Here is a 16671-nt window from a genome sequence, read left to right on the forward strand (position 1 = left end):
CCACTGCTCCCGAGCACGAATCTTAGCACCTTGAGCTGAGTGTTCATGTTCCAGGTCAAGAAGAACTTTCGTTTCTGTGATGAATTGACTAACATCATCCCCATTGTTCTCACGGCGAGTCAGATGATATAAGGTATTTTCCAACGACAAAATACGGGCTCGACGAGCGGCAGCTGCACGGCGAGAGTAACGTTGCATTAATTTCTTTAGTCTATGCTTGCCTTCATCCCACCATAGATCAGTATCCTCAAAAGAATCTTTTTTGGATTGCCATGAAGACCAGAATTCACGAACTTGAGCAGAAAAAGTTTCATCTGACAGCATAGAAGTGTTCAGTTTCCAAACACCAGGACCGCGGTCAGGAAGGCCTGGTAACTTCAGGCGGAGGAATACATATGAATGATCCGAACGAAAGAAAGGGAAGATGCCAATATCTAGCACGCTGTCAATAAGACAGGAGGAGATCCAAATCATATCCAAACGTGATGCTTGAGCACCATTAGCACGACGCCAAGTGTACTCTCGAGCAACTGGATGTTTAGTTCGCCAAACATCTTGTACGTCCAATTGGGTTGTAAGTGTTTCTAAGGAACGTGGCCAATTGTAAGCCCAAAGGGATGAGATATTGCAGCCACGACGATCCATGGACGCATCGACTACGGTATTGAAATCACCAGCAAGGAAAAGGGGAATAGAGTTGTCTATACTGGGGAGTATATCAGTAAAAAATTGTTCACCCTCCACTTTTTGTTTGGGCCATATAAGCATACCACTTGAAACTTAGTATCTTCTTTGGAGAATGTAGCAATGCAAAAACGACCATTGTTATCAACAGAGTGATTGACCAAGCTGAGGCTGGGTTTGAAGAGGACAGCAACTCCACGACTACGAACAGAACCAGGCGAAGAAAGAACAGAATAACACTGTGAATTATTGGCCTGATTATCTTCAGTTTTAAGCCAGTCTTCAAATTCAGCCGACGACGTAGAATGGGTTTCTTGAAGACACACAATTTCAGCTTTAACACAGTTCAACCAAGAGAAAAGGACTGCACGATTGGTAGAATCACGAAGACCTTGTACATTTAATGTGATTAAGGATATAGAATTATTAGACATAGTATAAAGTAAAATTAATACGACATTATAGTTAACAATTAATTTATAAGATTATAATCTACTTCAAGACCTCTCCTTTCGCAAAGGAGGGGATTCCTCAAAGAGGCGATGAACGAACAAAGATTCTTCAGATACCTGCGAAGGCACTGGTGCAGGAGAACGGGGAACATATGATTTACCAGGGAGGTTTGGAGGGAAATCCGATTCATATCCAGGATGCGAAGCAAAGAATTCAGTTACAGGGTCTTCATCAATTCCAGAAGTTGCAGTACGAGAAGTGTCCGACGCTACAACATCAGAATCACCATTTATGGTGACTACTGAGGATTCCGAATCCGACCCCGAAGCGGTACTGCCAGGAGTAGATCGTAAGGGCGACCTCGAACGACGACGAGAACGTGTTGGTGATAGCGATTTTGAACGCCTAGGTACCTATCAGCAGGTACTTATCTCGAGAAGGTCTTTTTGGAGGAACTTGCCGTTTTTCACGAGGTTTTATTGCGGGTTTCTTAGGAGGAAGTTTATCTTTTTCTGCAGACTCACCATCCACAGCTACTTCAGACGAAAGGGATTCCATCTCAGAGGAAAGGGTGGCAACCCCAGGAGTATTTTCACTGCTCGCATCTCCAGGAGGATCTGGCAAATTTTCCTTATTCTGGTCTGGCAAATTTTCCTTATTTGGGTCTTCAGCTTCAGGAGGAACTTCGTTATCGACAGTTGGGTCAACAACTTCCATATTGACCTTATCAGGACATCGACGACTAAAATGACCCTCCTGACCACAATTAAAACACTTCCGTGGTTGTCCTTTATAATAAATTGCGCACCAATGGTTAGAAATTCGTAAACGAGCTGGAATTTCATGATTAATTTCCATTAATACATTGCGAACTCCTGTGTAAACCCTTGAGTATGTTGCACTTTTTATTTGCTTTATGATACCAAATGGGGACAAAACTGTATGAATTTCGGCATCAGCGACACCATACGATAATCGCGTGATATTTACCCACTGATACTGGGAAACATGTTTAAAGATCACAGGGTGACCGCGAACACAATATGGAGTTTCTTCAACTGTACTTAGTTTTCGAGCACTTTTGCAGGTAACACGGAAACGCCCAGGCGCCATATAAACAATAGCTTCAAAAATGTCAAAAAAATTGTCACACTGACTGCGGAACTCGTCAATAACTTCCCGAACAGATACATCTCGAGCTTCCACAGCATCAGCTAATATAATATCTACCGTACGATTTATAAACGGAATCATTGTATATGTAGCAATGGAGCTGCCAGCTCCCACCAACTACCAAAAGAGACCAGCAAACGTCGAACCAAGGATTCGGGACCACCCGACTAACCGGACGTACAAATAAGAAAAGAAAAAAGTCCCCTCCTTTGAGGTACCTATAAGGTCCCTCGACAGGAACAACACGACACGTCAGGAATATGTATAAGAGTAGATATAACACAATTATTGTGGTGCACACCAATAAGCGCGAACAAATTAAATCGGTAAACAAAATCCGTCTAAAACGGTATAATATGATGTTCAATATAATGCACAATTTAGTATGAGACAAGGCTCTTCAATTGGCACTTAAACACTCACAAGTGTGAATATAACAAATCTATTTCAATGATGATAAAATAACCACCAATACACACAATTAATACCAAAAGCAGGTAAGAAAACACCCAGAAATAAACTCACGCAGTCCTTAAGCAACTGTTGTTGAATCAGCAATGCAGCTGTTCGTAGAATCCGGCGGTGGCGGTTCGTCAGTGAGCGACACTGAATTAGCACACCAAGGAACCACTGGACCAGGAGACTAGTACCAGGAACCACAGGAACACCAGGAACAACAGGAACAACAGGAACAACAGGAACAACAGGAACAACAGGAACAACAGGAACACCAGGAACAACAGGAACAACAGGAACAACAGGAACAAGAGGAACAACAGGAACACCAGGAACAACAGGAACACTTGCAAAATTCCACCAAAATCACTTCGGAAAATACTTGCTTCAAATAATCGAGAAATAAAATATTCTTTTCTTAGCCAAAAGGCCGAGAAGCGATAACCCGTTTTCGCCTCGCCACCAAGACTTTATTGCGCATCGGCGAGCCCGCTCGACCCGGTGGCGGGTGTGCGATCGAGTGAGCAGAATTGGCCGGCACGAGGAAGCCAACAAGCAATGTCGCTGCTGCTCGTTATTTGGTGAACGGGTTCGATGCAAGGCCGGCGGGCCGCCTACGCTTGCCGGGACGTCCTCGCGGTCACGCTTTGCTGCTGCCGCCGAGCCATTACTGTCGACAGTTAGGGTTAGGGGAGCTGTTTTTTCAGTTGCGGTTTTCGGTCATTTGCTTTCACAACAGTTCCGATAGATAGTTGGTTATTTATTTATCTACGTCGATTTGTTGCCTCGCAAGAGTTGTGGTGCATGGTGCCATATGCACAGTACTGCCGGCATATGTGCTATCCGAGACGTTGTTATATATAGTGTGACGAACCTCTCGACGCTGCGGTAGCGGTGGTAGTATAATGTATATGTATGTAGTACCGGCACGCCATCCGTCGATCGGTAGCAAGAGCTGATCAATAGGTGTCGAATTTCCAACGATTTTCCGAGATTCGGTTACACTTAATGATAACTTGTGACAACCGGCCGCCGTTGTTAAGAAATCAAGTTCTTATTGGCGTAATTCACACGCACGCTTGTGAGTGTTAAACTTGTTTTTCGATTTTTTTTTTGAATCATGAATATGATGAGGTGGCCGAACTGAATGGAGAAGGGGACAAGCGCGAACGCAGGTCCCCACTACCAGAAATTATACGCTCGAGTTACCCACATTAGGGGTAATCGCAGGAGTCAACCCAGTCGAAGTGCAATGAAAGGGCCTCATCCTGAGAGGACCTCCTAGTTGATCAAGGTGCCTCTCGCGTCAGGTAAGTATGCTTTTGTGGCAGCGCCGTTGACTTATAATTGTGGCGACGAAGCGTTTCGATCGCGGTCGTTCACCGCCGCCGCGTTACAGTAGTGAATAATATTCATACGTACGTACGGCGTTTGTTATATCAATGTGGCTGTTCGTAACTGGTTTCCCGATCGATCGAGGAGTCCGGCGACTGCGGTGGTTCGTCTGAAAATGGAAAGCCAGAGTTGATGTGAGGTTTAACTCTAACGAAACAGAATTTTAGAAAGAACAATGCCAATTAAGTTATTGCATTGAATAACTTGATAATATATATAGGGCTGCATGGCTGAGTATAATAGATAGATAGCTACTATAGTGATCGGATACTATATATGATAGAATCACTATATACTGAGCGAGTTTTCATGCAGTGTTACTGAATTCATATTAATTTTTTGTTTCGATTCAAATGATTTGATTCTTCCCCCGTTGAGGGGAAGAGGGCCGTACTCGGATGTAGTGCAATACCGAGACAACCCGTGGCCAGGGCGAAGCAAGCTTCAATCCCAGGGCCGAAGGCCAAAAATCAGTTTAATATATGAGTTAGGCATTGCCTAACATATCAGATATTAAGCTGATAAGAACAGAGTTCTTATCTTGGGCCGAAACATTCATATCTACGAAAATTTGTTGTTTTGAAATTTGAAAATTAATCGAAAATAGGAGATACAGGCTTATAGTGCGTCCTATATTCCAAGTGCCAAATGGTTTGCCTTAATGGCATCTCAGTGTTCATGTGACCTAATTTAGTGCAGTCAAAAGGATAAGATTGAGGGGACTCAGTTAACCATGAGATATGCAAAAGAAAAATTAGATAAAAAAGTGCCTGGGGATGGCAAAATAAAAGTATAAATGAAACTCTTCCGATAATCGGAAAAAACCATAAGCGTGAGGTGAGTAAAGGGGGTCAATCAAAGGTATAAAAGTGAAAATAACAGATATTTAAGGAAGGACATCATCGCAGCCGAGGTGCTGGCGATATATGTCGGTTGACCCTTGGATGACGTCGGAGCAGCATAATTTGCGAAAGAGGTTTTTGTAGCGTGGGGTCATCTTGAGGGCAGACAGGACACGTTCATTGCCAGGATGCCATGCACCGAGTGCGCCAACTGCGAAACCAAAGACATCGCAGGTTTTGCCTTGAGATTCGAAGAAGGTTTTAAGATGGTCATATTTGAGTTCTTTGCGTGAAACAGCTTCTTCGAGGGCTTCTTGACCGTTTTCGAAAGGGCAGCAGACATCGATTATGGTGACGTGGTTGTTGGAATCAATGACGATGTCAGGGCGAACTGAAGAGCCACTGTCTTGGACGGTTTTATCAGTGGAGATGGAGCCCGATCGGACAGCGTTGGTGAGGCGGTCAACGATTCTATTGTGCCGGGTGGTTATGGCGACCATGTTGGTTGGGCAGTGGCAGAGAACGTGAGGCAGGGTTTCGTCAGCATCACAGTGGCGGGCAGGTTTTCGAACAGTCGGACCATCGACTTTTGATGCTGTTGGTAGGGAGGCAGTTAAGGCGCGCACGGTGGATAAATCTCCAATCTTTAAAGCGGATGTTTAATCCGGTGTATAGCCAGTTGGAGCCATTGGCAAATTTATCAGTGGTGAGGGTGCGAGAGACTTTGCCTTGGTCGCGGAGATCCTGGAGGTTATGGGCGGCATGATCACGATCTAGGTTGTGTAGGAACCGACAAACATCTTTTGCTTGGATATGGTCAGGATAATCTGGCGCAGTGATGGTTGGGGGACCCACATCGGGCACGTGGATTGTGATGGGGATGGATTTCGTAGCCTGACGTGTTCGGGTCCAAAGGGAACCAGTTCGGGATCGAATTGTTTCAAGGCGACGATCGGGGGTGTTTGATAGGAAACAGGAGATTAGTGCTGGGGTAGGATCTGACTGAGATGCAAACCTAACAGTTTGGCGGAGTTCTCTCTTGGCAACAGCAGCTACCGTGGGATCATCAGAGGCGAGCATTCGAGTTGCTTGAACAATCGTTTGGATGTGGTTCTCACGAATAGGGTCGACAAGGGCAAGGCCACCCGCTTGCTTCGAGGCAAAGATGTAATGGGGTGATGCACGGTTTGGCAGGGAGCATATGGCTTTGACAGTTTTCGTGAGTTGGGATCGGTAGGCTTGAAGAGCTTTGGTGGGGGGATCGGTGGAACGTAGGACATAGGTGAGGCAGGGTTGAATAAAAGTTCTTATGGCATCCAGCTTCTGCCAAGGGGATAGCAAAGAGAGTTCGATTTTCTCCAGTTTGGATGTGAGTTTATCGACGAGGGTATGGAGGTCGGCGATGTTGGGGATAAGTCCAATGGGAACACCCAGGTAACGGTAGTGGTCTTCACGTTGCAAGGCAGGGATTTGTGTTCCATGAACTCGGAAGGTATTGCTCTGAACGCGAGGGGTAGTTTTGGCGAGCGAGAGGCTGGCACATTTGTCTGGTCGGAACTCCAGAGAGAGGCTATCAGCAGCTGATGTGACAGTATCTAGGAGGATTTGTAGGGTTTCCTTGTTTCGGGCGAGGATTACAATGTCATCCGCATAGGCTAGGATTGAGATAGGGCAGCCATTGTGTTTGAGAGGGCCGCGAGGAAGGGAGGAAGCTTTGGCAACACATTTCCGGAGGATTAGCTCGACGGCGAGGTTAAAGAGTATTGCGCTGAGGGGACAGCCTTGCTTTACGCCAGAGTGGATGTGGATTGGAGCTGTTTTGCCAAGAGGGGTGACGACTTCGGTTGTGGCGCCGGTGTACGCATTTTGTATCATTGATACAAGGTCAGAGGGGAAGCCCATGTGTGTGAGAGTGGTGAGTAAAGCTGAGTGGGGGATACTGCCGAAGGCATTGCGGATATCCAACCAGGCGAGACAGAGGGGTCGAGGTTGTCTGCGAGCATCGTTCACAATGGACTCAAGAAGAAAGGCATGTTCATAGCATCCTTCGCTTGGGCGGGCACTCTTCTGTTGTGGCGATAGGAGGTTGTTGGAAATGGCGAATGAGGTCATGCGTTTGGCAAGGATGGCCATTAATAATTTGTACAGGCATGACATGAGGGCAATTGGTCGGAAATTGCTGGGGTCTGAGGTGCTCTCCTTTTTGTGTATGAGTATGGTGGTGGCAGTTTTCCATGCCTGAGGGACGTCCTTGGCGAGGAAGCAATGTCGAAACATTTTGGCCAAGATTTCACATTTTGGGTCTAGGAGGCGTAGATGGCGATATTCAAGGCGGTCTTTGCCAGGTGCAGAGTTTGCCATCGATCGAAGTTTGGTGGCGAGTTCCTCAGGTGATGGTGGTGTGAAGAGGGATTCATCCGTGTCTGCAGTGGGTACGAAGGCAGCGAGTTCTTCTCGGAGTTTGGCAATGTTGCAATTTCGGGGGCCAAAAGTTTGGGTGAAAAAGGCTGTGGCTTCATCAAGGGTGCCATCAAAGCCTGGACTTTCATCTCCGAACACTTGTCGGGCAGCTCGTTTTTTAGAGATGCGGTAGAGGTGTTGCAGGCGTTTTGCCGCCGTGGGATCGCCTGGCAACGGACGCCGGCGGTCGATGGGAGGTCTGGCACTTGGTCGGTCAGGTCGTCTCTGGGTCGGACGTCGTCGCTGTTGGGAAGAGATGTTCCGAGCAAGGTCAACAGCTTCCGAGGTGAATTGCCGCGTAAGTTGTTCGAAATCATCGAAGGCTAGTTCCTGATCGAATTCTAGGGAGAATCGGTTTCGGAAATCGTGGAGGGATGTGGTAGTATTGGTGGATGGGAAGGAGGCGGTTGTGGGATCTTCGATGAGTGGACTGGGGTCAGGTGGAGGGTTGACTGGTGGAGGGATTACTGGTGGTTGGGTTGTTGGAAGAGAGCTGGGTCGGGGTGGGGGAGTTTGAGGTTCATCAGTGATCGGGAGGTCTTCAATGGTGGGTTGGGTGGGTTCAAAGTAATCCATTGCTCGTGGACGGTGGTTGAGGGGGGAAGGTTGGCGTGTGCTAGGGTAGTGAGGTGATTGCGATGTGCTGATGTTTGCCATCTGCGGTGGGGTAGCAGGGGAAGGGGTTGATGGATTGGCTTGTGGAAGAGGGGTGGGTTCAGGGATATCTTCACAAGCATCGAGAAACCGTTGGAGCAAGGCAGCATTGGTTTCAGGGGAAGGGGAAAGGAAAATAGGGGAAGGGAATGACGGGGAGAACGGTTGTTGCGTGTTCGGTAGCTCTTGGGTGGATTGGGATTCTGAGGGCTCGGAGGGTTGGGGGATAATGGGGAGGGAGGATGGTGGTGATGCGGGGGAGGAAACCGACGAGGAACCAGACGATGAGGAGCTCGACGGCGAGTTGCCAGCTGGTGCAGAAGGTAAGGCAGCAGAAGGTGTCAGTGGAAGCTTGTTGGTTCGGTGAGCTTCAAAATGTTTGGGAATTCACTTTCGTCCATCACTTCCATGCATACAGAGCACGTGTAGGCAATCGTAAGTTTATATGTAGGCAGATGCCGGGTGAAGTGGGTTATGAGACTTCGCGGTGACTTGGTTCTTTTCGCTTTGAAGGGACACAATGGACATCTGAGAGACTGCTGTCGGAGATGTAGCAGAAACGGGACTGTGATTTCAGCGGTTTCAGTCAGTTCGTGCTTATATCTCATCAGGTGGATATGTCGGGTCCGTTGGTTCGCGAAGGTTTTTTCGCAAGTGCCGCAACTAAGTCGATCCAATAGGGGTCGATTGCCGGGAAGAGTTGGCAAAGTATCATGTGGGGTTGCCATCATGATAGGACTTTACTTTCTTACGTAACCGAACAAAGAATTGTAGCCGAGGGGGGTATATAAAAAGTAAGCCAGGGATTCAAAAACGTCTGGTGAAACCAATGGGCATGAAATGTTGTGTTTTAGTGGCAGAAAATCGAAAAGCCAAAACCAAGCTAGGAGCGACCCCTATTCACAACAAATAGTGTCCCTCTAGAATTTCCTCAAACTCTGCAAGCGCAGAGGAGACCTAGCTTGGCAACTATTTTGCCCGATATTCGTGAACACCGTAGTCGAGGCACGGATGTACTAGTCCGGGTCACAAATATCGCGAATATAGCTTTGTGGGTCGAGGTCACACGTATAGTTGACTGCCACTCGGAGATATTCGAAAAGGCACGGCAAAATAGTTGGTTCCGAACTCTCAAACGCGGCGTGAGCCGGGGAGAAACATACTGCTAAAGAGCCGAAAATCAAAACAAACAAACCAAATTTTGAATAAATTAAGACCTTGAACTCGGAGCGAACCTACCGCAGTAGAAGTAGGTTGACTATATTTAACTCAAACCTTCGGATAAGGGAAACCGAGAACAAGAAATTGTATAGAAAGTATCGCTTGAATAGCCTCGCGGGAAAAAACCTTGCGGATCAAGGGAAAAACACGGCACTAAACGAACCTCACAAACTATACAATTTAGCCGGAAAATGCTCAAACAATTTAGATAAACACAACACAAGGCGGGAAAGCGTTCCTAAAGAAACGACCAAGTGTTATGAGGAGACCAAAAGGCGAACTGAGTGTCTCTAAAAGACCTCTCAGTATACTTGCACAATAATGTTAAGTATCTCTAAAAGACCACTTAACTGTGGCTGCGCCGATGGCTGAGTAGCGTTTTTTAGGCGTTCAAATAAATTGAACCGGACAGTAAACAAACTGTGCCCTAAATTTGCCAGCGATCACTAAAGAACAAATGCGGCTACACTTGATCTTAGCCAAAAGGCCGAGAAGCGATAACCCGTCTTCGCCTCGCCACCAAGACTTTATTGCGCGTCGGCGAGCCCGCTCGACCCGGTGGCCGCTGCTGGTGTGCGATCGAGCGAGCTGAATCAGTCGCCGGCACGAAGAAGAAGCGAAGCAATGTCGCTGCAGCTCTCGTTATTTCGTGAACGGGTACGATGCGAGGCCGGCGGGCCGCCTACGCTTGCCGAGACGTCCTCGCGGTCACGCTTTGCTGCTGCCGCCGAGCCATTACCGTCGAGAGTTGGGTTAGGGTTAGGGGAGCTGTTTTTTGCGGTTTTTTTCGGTCATTTGCTTTCACAACAGTTCCGAAAGGTAGTTGGTTATTTATTCATCTACGTCGATGTGTTGCCTCGCAAGAGTTGTGGTGCTGTGGTATGTGCTGATATCCGAGACGTTGTTATATATAGTGTGACGAACCTCTCGACGCTGCGGTAGCGGTGGTAGTATATGTATATACAGTAATGGCACGCCATCCGTCGATCGGTAGCGAGAGTTGATCAATGGGTGTCGAATTTCAAACGATTTTCCGAGATTCCGATTTTCCGAGTTATAAAATCAAGTCAAGTTGTTATTATCTTTCACACGCACGCACGCACGCGGCGGCGGCGGCACATTAATAATTGTCGCTGCTTCGCCGTTTTAGACTTGTTGTTTTTCGATTTTTCACTTTTGAATTACGAAGAAGGGAGAAGGGGACGAGCGCGAACGCAGGTCCCCACTACCAGAAATTATACGCTCGAGTTACCCACATTAGGGGTAATCGCAGGAGTCAACCCAGTCGAAGTGCAATGAAAGGGCCTCATCCTGAGAGGACCTCCTAGTTGATCAAGGTGCCTCTCGCGTCAGGTAAGTATGCTTTTGCGGCAGCGCCGTTGACTTATAATTGTGGCGACGAAGCGTTTCGATCGCGGTCGTTAACGTTACAGTAGTGAATAATATTCATACAAGTACGTACGTTCGCCGTTTCGGTTATCAATGCGGTGGCTGTTCGTAACTGGTTTCCCGATCGATCGAGGAGTCCGGCTTCGGCGGCGGCGGTTCGTCTGAAATGGAAAGCGGCCATGAGTTGATATGTGAGGTTTAACTGTAGCGAAACAGAATTTTAGAAAGAACAATGCGAATTAAGTTATTGCATTGAATAATAATAATAGAACCGGTTGCATGACTGAATATGAGATAGATAGTTACTAGATCGGATACTATAGATGATAAAATCACTTATACCGAGCGAGTTTTTTGTTTCGATTCAAATTGTGGTTATTATTCTTCCCCCGTTGAGGGGAAGAGGGCCGTACTCGGATGTAGTGCAATACCGAGACAACCCGTGGCCAGGGCGAAGCAAGCTTCAATCCCAGGGCCGAAGGCCAAAAATCAGTTTAATATATGAGTTAGGCATTGCCTAACATATCAGATATTAAGCTGATAAGAACAGATACTACACTTGATCTTAGCCAAAAGGCCGAGAAGCGATAACCCGTCTTCGCCTTGCCACCAAGACTTTATTGCGCGTCGGCGAGCCCGCTCGACCCGGTGGCCGCTGCTGGTGTGCGATCGAGCGAGCTGAATCAGTCGCCGGCACGAAGAAGAAGCGAAGCAATGTCGCTGCAGCTCTCGTTATTTCGTGAACGGGTACGATGCGAGGCCGGCGGGCCGCCTACGCTTGCCGAGACGTCCTCGCGGTCACGCTTTGCTGCTGCCGCCGAGCCATTACCGTCGAGAGTTGGGGTTAGGGTTAGGGGAGCTGTTTTTTGCGGTTTTTTTCGGTCATTTGCTTTCACAACAGTTCCGAAAGGTAGTTGGTTATTTATTCATCTACGTCGATGTGTTGCCTCGCAAGAGTTGTGGTGCTGTGGTATGTGCTGATATCCGAGACGTTGTTATATATAGTGTGACGAACCTCTCGACGCTGCGGTAGCGGTGGTAGTATATGTATATACAGTAATGGCACGCCATCCGTCGATCGGTAGCGAGAGTTGATCAATGGGTGTCGAATTTCAAACGATTTTCCGAGATTCCGATTTTCCGAGTTATAAAATCAAGTCAAGTTGTTATTATCTTTCACACGCACGCACGCACGCGGCGGCGGCGGCACATTAATAATTGTCGCTGCTTCGCCGTTTTAGACTTGTTGTTTTTCGATTTTTCACTTTTGAATTACGAAGAAGGGAGAAGGGGACGAGCGCGAACGCAGGTCCCCACTACCAGAAATTATACGCTCGAGTTACCCACATTAGGGGTAATCGCAGGAGTCAACCCAGTCGAAGTGCAATGAAAGGGCCTCATCCTGAGAGGACCTCCTAGTTGATCAAGGTGCCTCTCGCGTCAGGTAAGTATGCTTTTGCGGCAGCGCCGTTGACTTATAATTGTGGCGACGAAGCGTTTCGATCGCGGTCGTTAACGTTACAGTAGTGAATAATATTCATACAAGTACGTACGTTCGCCGTTTCGGTTATCAATGCGGTGGCTGTTCGTAACTGGTTTCCCGATCGATCGAGGAGTCCGGCTTCGGCGGCGGCGGTTCGTCTGAAATGGAAAGCGGCCATGAGTTGATATGTGAGGTTTAACTGTAGCGAAACAGAATTTTAGAAAGAACAATGCGAATTAAGTTATTGCATTGAATAATAATAATATAGAACCGGTTGCATGACTGAATATGAGATAGATAGTTACTAGATCGGATACTATAGATGATAAAATCACTTATACCGAGCGAGTTTTTTGTTTCGATTCAAATTGTGGTTATTATTCTTCCCCCGTTGAGGGGAAGAGGGCCGTACTCGGATGTAGTGCAATACCGAGACAACCCGTGGCCAGGGCGAAGCAAGCTTCAATCCCAGGGCCGAAGGCCAAAAATCAGTTTAATATATGAGTTAGGCATTGCCTAACATATCAGATATTAAGCTGATAAGAACAGAGTTCTTATCTTGGGCCGAAACATTTATATCTGTTAAAAAGTTGTATTTTAACTTTTTGAGCCGAATGAAACATATGCCGAAAATAGGAGATATAAGCTCATAGTGCGTCTTATATTCCAGAGTGCCAATTGGGTGCCCTAGTGGCAACTTGGTGTTCATGAGACTCTTGTTAGTGTAGGAAAACAAATAAGTGGGGACTTAGTTGACCATGATAAATGGAAGAAAAATACATAAAAAAAGTGCCTGGGGTTGGCAAATAAAAAGTATAAACGGCTTGTCCATTAGTTGGAACGAGTATAGTGTGATATAAGGTACGAACACAAGGATAAAGACGGAACATTACTAGACAGACGAAACATAACAGTCAAAACAGGACAATATTAAGAGGTGGGTAAACACAGAGGAGATTTAGGTTGGGACATCATCGCAGCCCAAGTGCTGACGATAGATGTCGGTGGAGCCTTGGATCACATCCGTGCAACAAAGTTTCCTGAACAGGTTCTTATATCGCCGAGACATGTTGAGAGCATTGAGGACACGTTCATTGCCAGGGAACCAGGCACCAAGAGCGCCAACAACGAAGCCGTATACATCACATTGTTTGCCGAGGGATTCAAAGTGGGACTTTAGGTGGTCATACTTAAGTTCTTTGCGAGCAGCAGCCTCGTCGAGTGCCTCTTCACCGTTCTCGAAAGGGCAACAGACATCGATTATGGTGACTCTTTCGGGATGTTGGATCACAATGTCAGGGCGTACTGGCGAGTTGCTGTGTTCTACCGTGCGGTCCGTGGTAACTTCTCCTGATCTTATCGCTTTCGTGAGGCGTTCAACAATCTTATCGTGGCGGGTTGTTATTGCTGGCATATTCAGGGGGCAGTGGCAGATAATGTGTGGTAGAGTTTCAGGTTGTTCGCAATGACGGCATGTGGGGTTAGTGTCTGACCATCCACTCTTCACAGCATTAGTTGGGAGGCAGTTGAGCCGGGCTTTGTGAATGAAGCGCCAATCTTTGAAACGCATATTGAGGCCAGTGAACTGCCATGAGGATCCATTGGCATGGGAGTCGGTAGACAGAGCACGGGCGACTTTGCCTTGGTCACGAAGTTCACACAGTTTCTTTGCGGAGTTGGAACGAGCGACGTTGTGGAGGAAACGGCATGCGTCTTTCGCTTCGACAGGTTCAGCATAGTCAGGGTTCGAGACTGTTGGAGGGCCTTGGTCTGGGACATCGATTGAGACGTTGACATGTTTTGTTGCACGTCGTGCTCTGGTCCACAAGGAACCCGTTCGATACCGAAGGGTGTCGAGACGGCGGTCCTGAGTATTCGAGAGGAAAGCAGATACAAGAGCGGGTGTGGGGTTTGCCTGGGTTGAGAAGCGCACAGTTTGACGGAGTTCGCTCTTAGCTATGGCAGCAACAGTTGGATCGGCAGAGGCTAGCATTTTTACAGCTTGGACGATCGTTTGTAGGTGGTTTTCGTGGCAAGGATCAGTAAAGCCTAGACCTCCGGCTTGTTTTGCACCAAAGATGTAGTGGGTGGTAGCTCGGGTCGGGAGGGAGCATATCGAACGGACTGTCCGTAGAAGTTGAGCTCTGTAGCCTTCGAGCGATTTTGTGGTCGGGTCGGTGGACCGAAGAGCGTAGGTAAGGCATGGTTCTACGAAGGTGCGGATGGCATCCAGTTTTTGCCATGGGGCGAGGTGGGATTGTTCGATTCGCAGAAGTTTATCGGTCAGCTCATCCACTAGGGTCTCAATCTGGGTGATATCATGTAGCAGGCCGATAGGGACACCAAGGTAGCGGTAGTGCTCTTCGCGTTTGAGTGAAGGGATGGTGTTATTCTGGACCAGGAAAGCATGGTCTTCGATTCGTGGGTTTCGTTTAGCTAGGCTAAGAGAAGCACACTTATCGGGGCGGAATTGGAGACCAAGAACATTCGCGGCAGAGGATACTGCATGAAGCAGCTCTTGCAGGGTCTCAGGACTGCGGGCCATAATTACAATGTCATCTGCATAGGCCAATACCGATAGGGCGATGCCATGGTGTTTGAGGGGTCCTCGTCGTGTGGATAGAGCTTTACTGGAACACTTGCGTAGTATGAGTTCTAATGCAAGGTTGAAAAGGATTGCGCTAAGAGGGCAGCCTTGTTTCACTCCGGAATGGATTGGGATAGGTGGTGTTTTGCCGAGGGGTGTTAGGATCTCAGTGGTGGCATTAGTGTAGACATTGCCGATCATGTCCACGAGCGGTTTTGGGAATCCCATGTGTGTTAATGTGGTGAGGAGGGCCGAGTGTGGGATGCTGCCGAACGCATTTCGGATGTCTAACCATGCAAGGTAGAGTGGTCGAGGTTGCCGTCGGGCATCGTTTACGATCGAGTCAAGCAGAAACGCATGTTCATAGCACCCTTCGCTTGGGCGGGCACTCTTTTGCTCGGCTGAGAGGAGGTTGTTGCGAATGGAGAAGTTGGTCATTCTTCTGGCTAGGATAGCCATTAGCAGTTTATACAAACAAGACATCAGTGCGATTGGGCGGAAATTGCTAGGGTCTTTGGTTGTATCCTTCTTGTGGATAAGGATCGTTGTGGCAGTCTTCCAATCTGGTGGGACATCGCGGTGGGAGAAACAGTGACCATATATCTTAGCAAGCACTTCACATTTGGGGTCGAGTAGGCGTAGGTGGCGATATTCGATGCGGTCTTTTCCTGGTGCAGAGTTCGCCATGGATTTCAATCGTTGTGACAACTCGTCGGGTGATGGCGGGGAGAAGAGGCTATCATCTATGTCGGCAGAGGGAACAAATGCATTCAATTGTTCAGCAAGCTGGTCTAGGTTGCAATCTTTGGGACCAAAGCAGGTGGTGAAATAGTTGATGGCTTCTTCAAGGGTCCCATCAAAGCCAGGGCTTGTGTTTCCAAAGATTGTACGTGCAGCGCGTTTTTTGGAAACTCGGTACAGGTGTTGTAGTCTTCTGGCAGCTGAAGGATCAGAGGATGAGGGTCGGCGACGGTCAATGGGGGGTCGGGCGCTTGGACGGTCTGGCCGGCGTGGTGCAGGACGTGGTCGATGTTGGGAGGAGATTTCCCTGGCGAGGTTTAGCCCATCAGACGCAAATTTTTCAGTCAGGTGAGAGAAAGCTGTGAAATCCATCTCTTGGCTGAATTCATTCGACCAGTGCTGGCGGAAATCGTGTAGCGAGGTAGATGTATGTGGGGATGGGAAGTTTTCTGAAGATGGGTCTTCACCCAGTGGACTGGGGCAGTGGGTTTCGGTCGGGTGTGGGGGTGGACACATCTCGGTCGGACTACCGATAGCATCATGTTGGATAGGAGCTCGAGGGTTGTGGACGGTTGGCAGATGTTGTGGCCGTGGTGGAGCTGTTTGGGGTTCTTCATCGGGAGGGAGATCTTGTAAGGAGGGTGGTGGAGTGTTAGGAGCCGGTGTTGACTTTCGTGGTGGCTGGGGATTGGGCTTGGATCCAGTGAAGAAATCAACAGCTCGGGGACGTTGTTGTGGTTGGCAAGGTTGGCGAGTGGTTGGTAAGCCAGCATCGGGAGTTGTAATAATGTTGGCCATCAGGGCTGGAATGGCCGGTGATGGTGTGGCTATTGGCCGGTTGGTAGGCAGGTCACATAATTGGGGGGAGTTGAGTAGTGAGGTATCCTCGAGCAGAGACAGCTGGTCAGCAGCAGTAGGTTCAGAGGAAGGTTCAGGTGATGGTTTACACGCTTCTAAAAACCGGCTGATGATCGATTGGCTATCTTCTTGCGAGGGTGACAGTAGGTTTGGGGTGGAATCAATTTGGGTCATGGGATGGTCAGAATCCGGGCTGGGTTGGGAAAGGTCAATGGTGAGGGAAGGTTGGGAGGGGGTGGATTCAACTGAGGAAGATGTGTTAGCATCGGAGGGTG

At 48.0% G+C, this 16671-nt stretch overlaps 4 non-coding genes and 2 pseudogenes across 4 annotated transcripts; all 6 read right to left on the bottom strand.

The window, feature by feature from the left end:
• Positions 1-3920: 3920 nt before the first annotated feature.
• Positions 3921-4084, bottom strand: LOC114540817. The gene has a single exon (XR_003689102.1). It is a non-coding gene; the product is annotated as a U1 spliceosomal RNA (small nuclear RNA).
• Positions 4085-4539: 455 nt separating this feature from the next.
• Positions 4540-4720, bottom strand: LOC114540863 (annotated as a pseudogene).
• A 5815-nt stretch (positions 4721-10535) lies between these two features.
• On the bottom strand, positions 10536-10699 carry LOC114540830. Its single transcript, XR_003689113.1, has one exon. It is a non-coding gene; the product is annotated as a U1 spliceosomal RNA (small nuclear RNA).
• Positions 10700-11124: 425 nt separating this feature from the next.
• Positions 11125-11316, bottom strand: LOC114540842. The gene has a single exon (XR_003689125.1). It is a non-coding gene; the product is annotated as a U2 spliceosomal RNA (small nuclear RNA).
• Positions 11317-12015: 699 nt separating this feature from the next.
• Positions 12016-12179, bottom strand: LOC114540841. Its single transcript, XR_003689124.1, has one exon. It is a non-coding gene; the product is annotated as a U1 spliceosomal RNA (small nuclear RNA).
• Positions 12180-12606: 427 nt separating this feature from the next.
• LOC114540860 lies at positions 12607-12787 on the bottom strand (annotated as a pseudogene).
• Between the last annotated feature and the right edge of the window lie 3884 nt (positions 12788-16671).

The sequence above is a fragment of the Dendronephthya gigantea genome, unplaced genomic scaffold, assembly GCF_004324835.1.
Source record: "Dendronephthya gigantea isolate DGI-Jeju-01 unplaced genomic scaffold, DenGig_1.0 000250F, whole genome shotgun sequence".
Lineage (NCBI taxonomy): Eukaryota > Metazoa > Cnidaria > Anthozoa > Malacalcyonacea > Nephtheidae > Dendronephthya > Dendronephthya gigantea.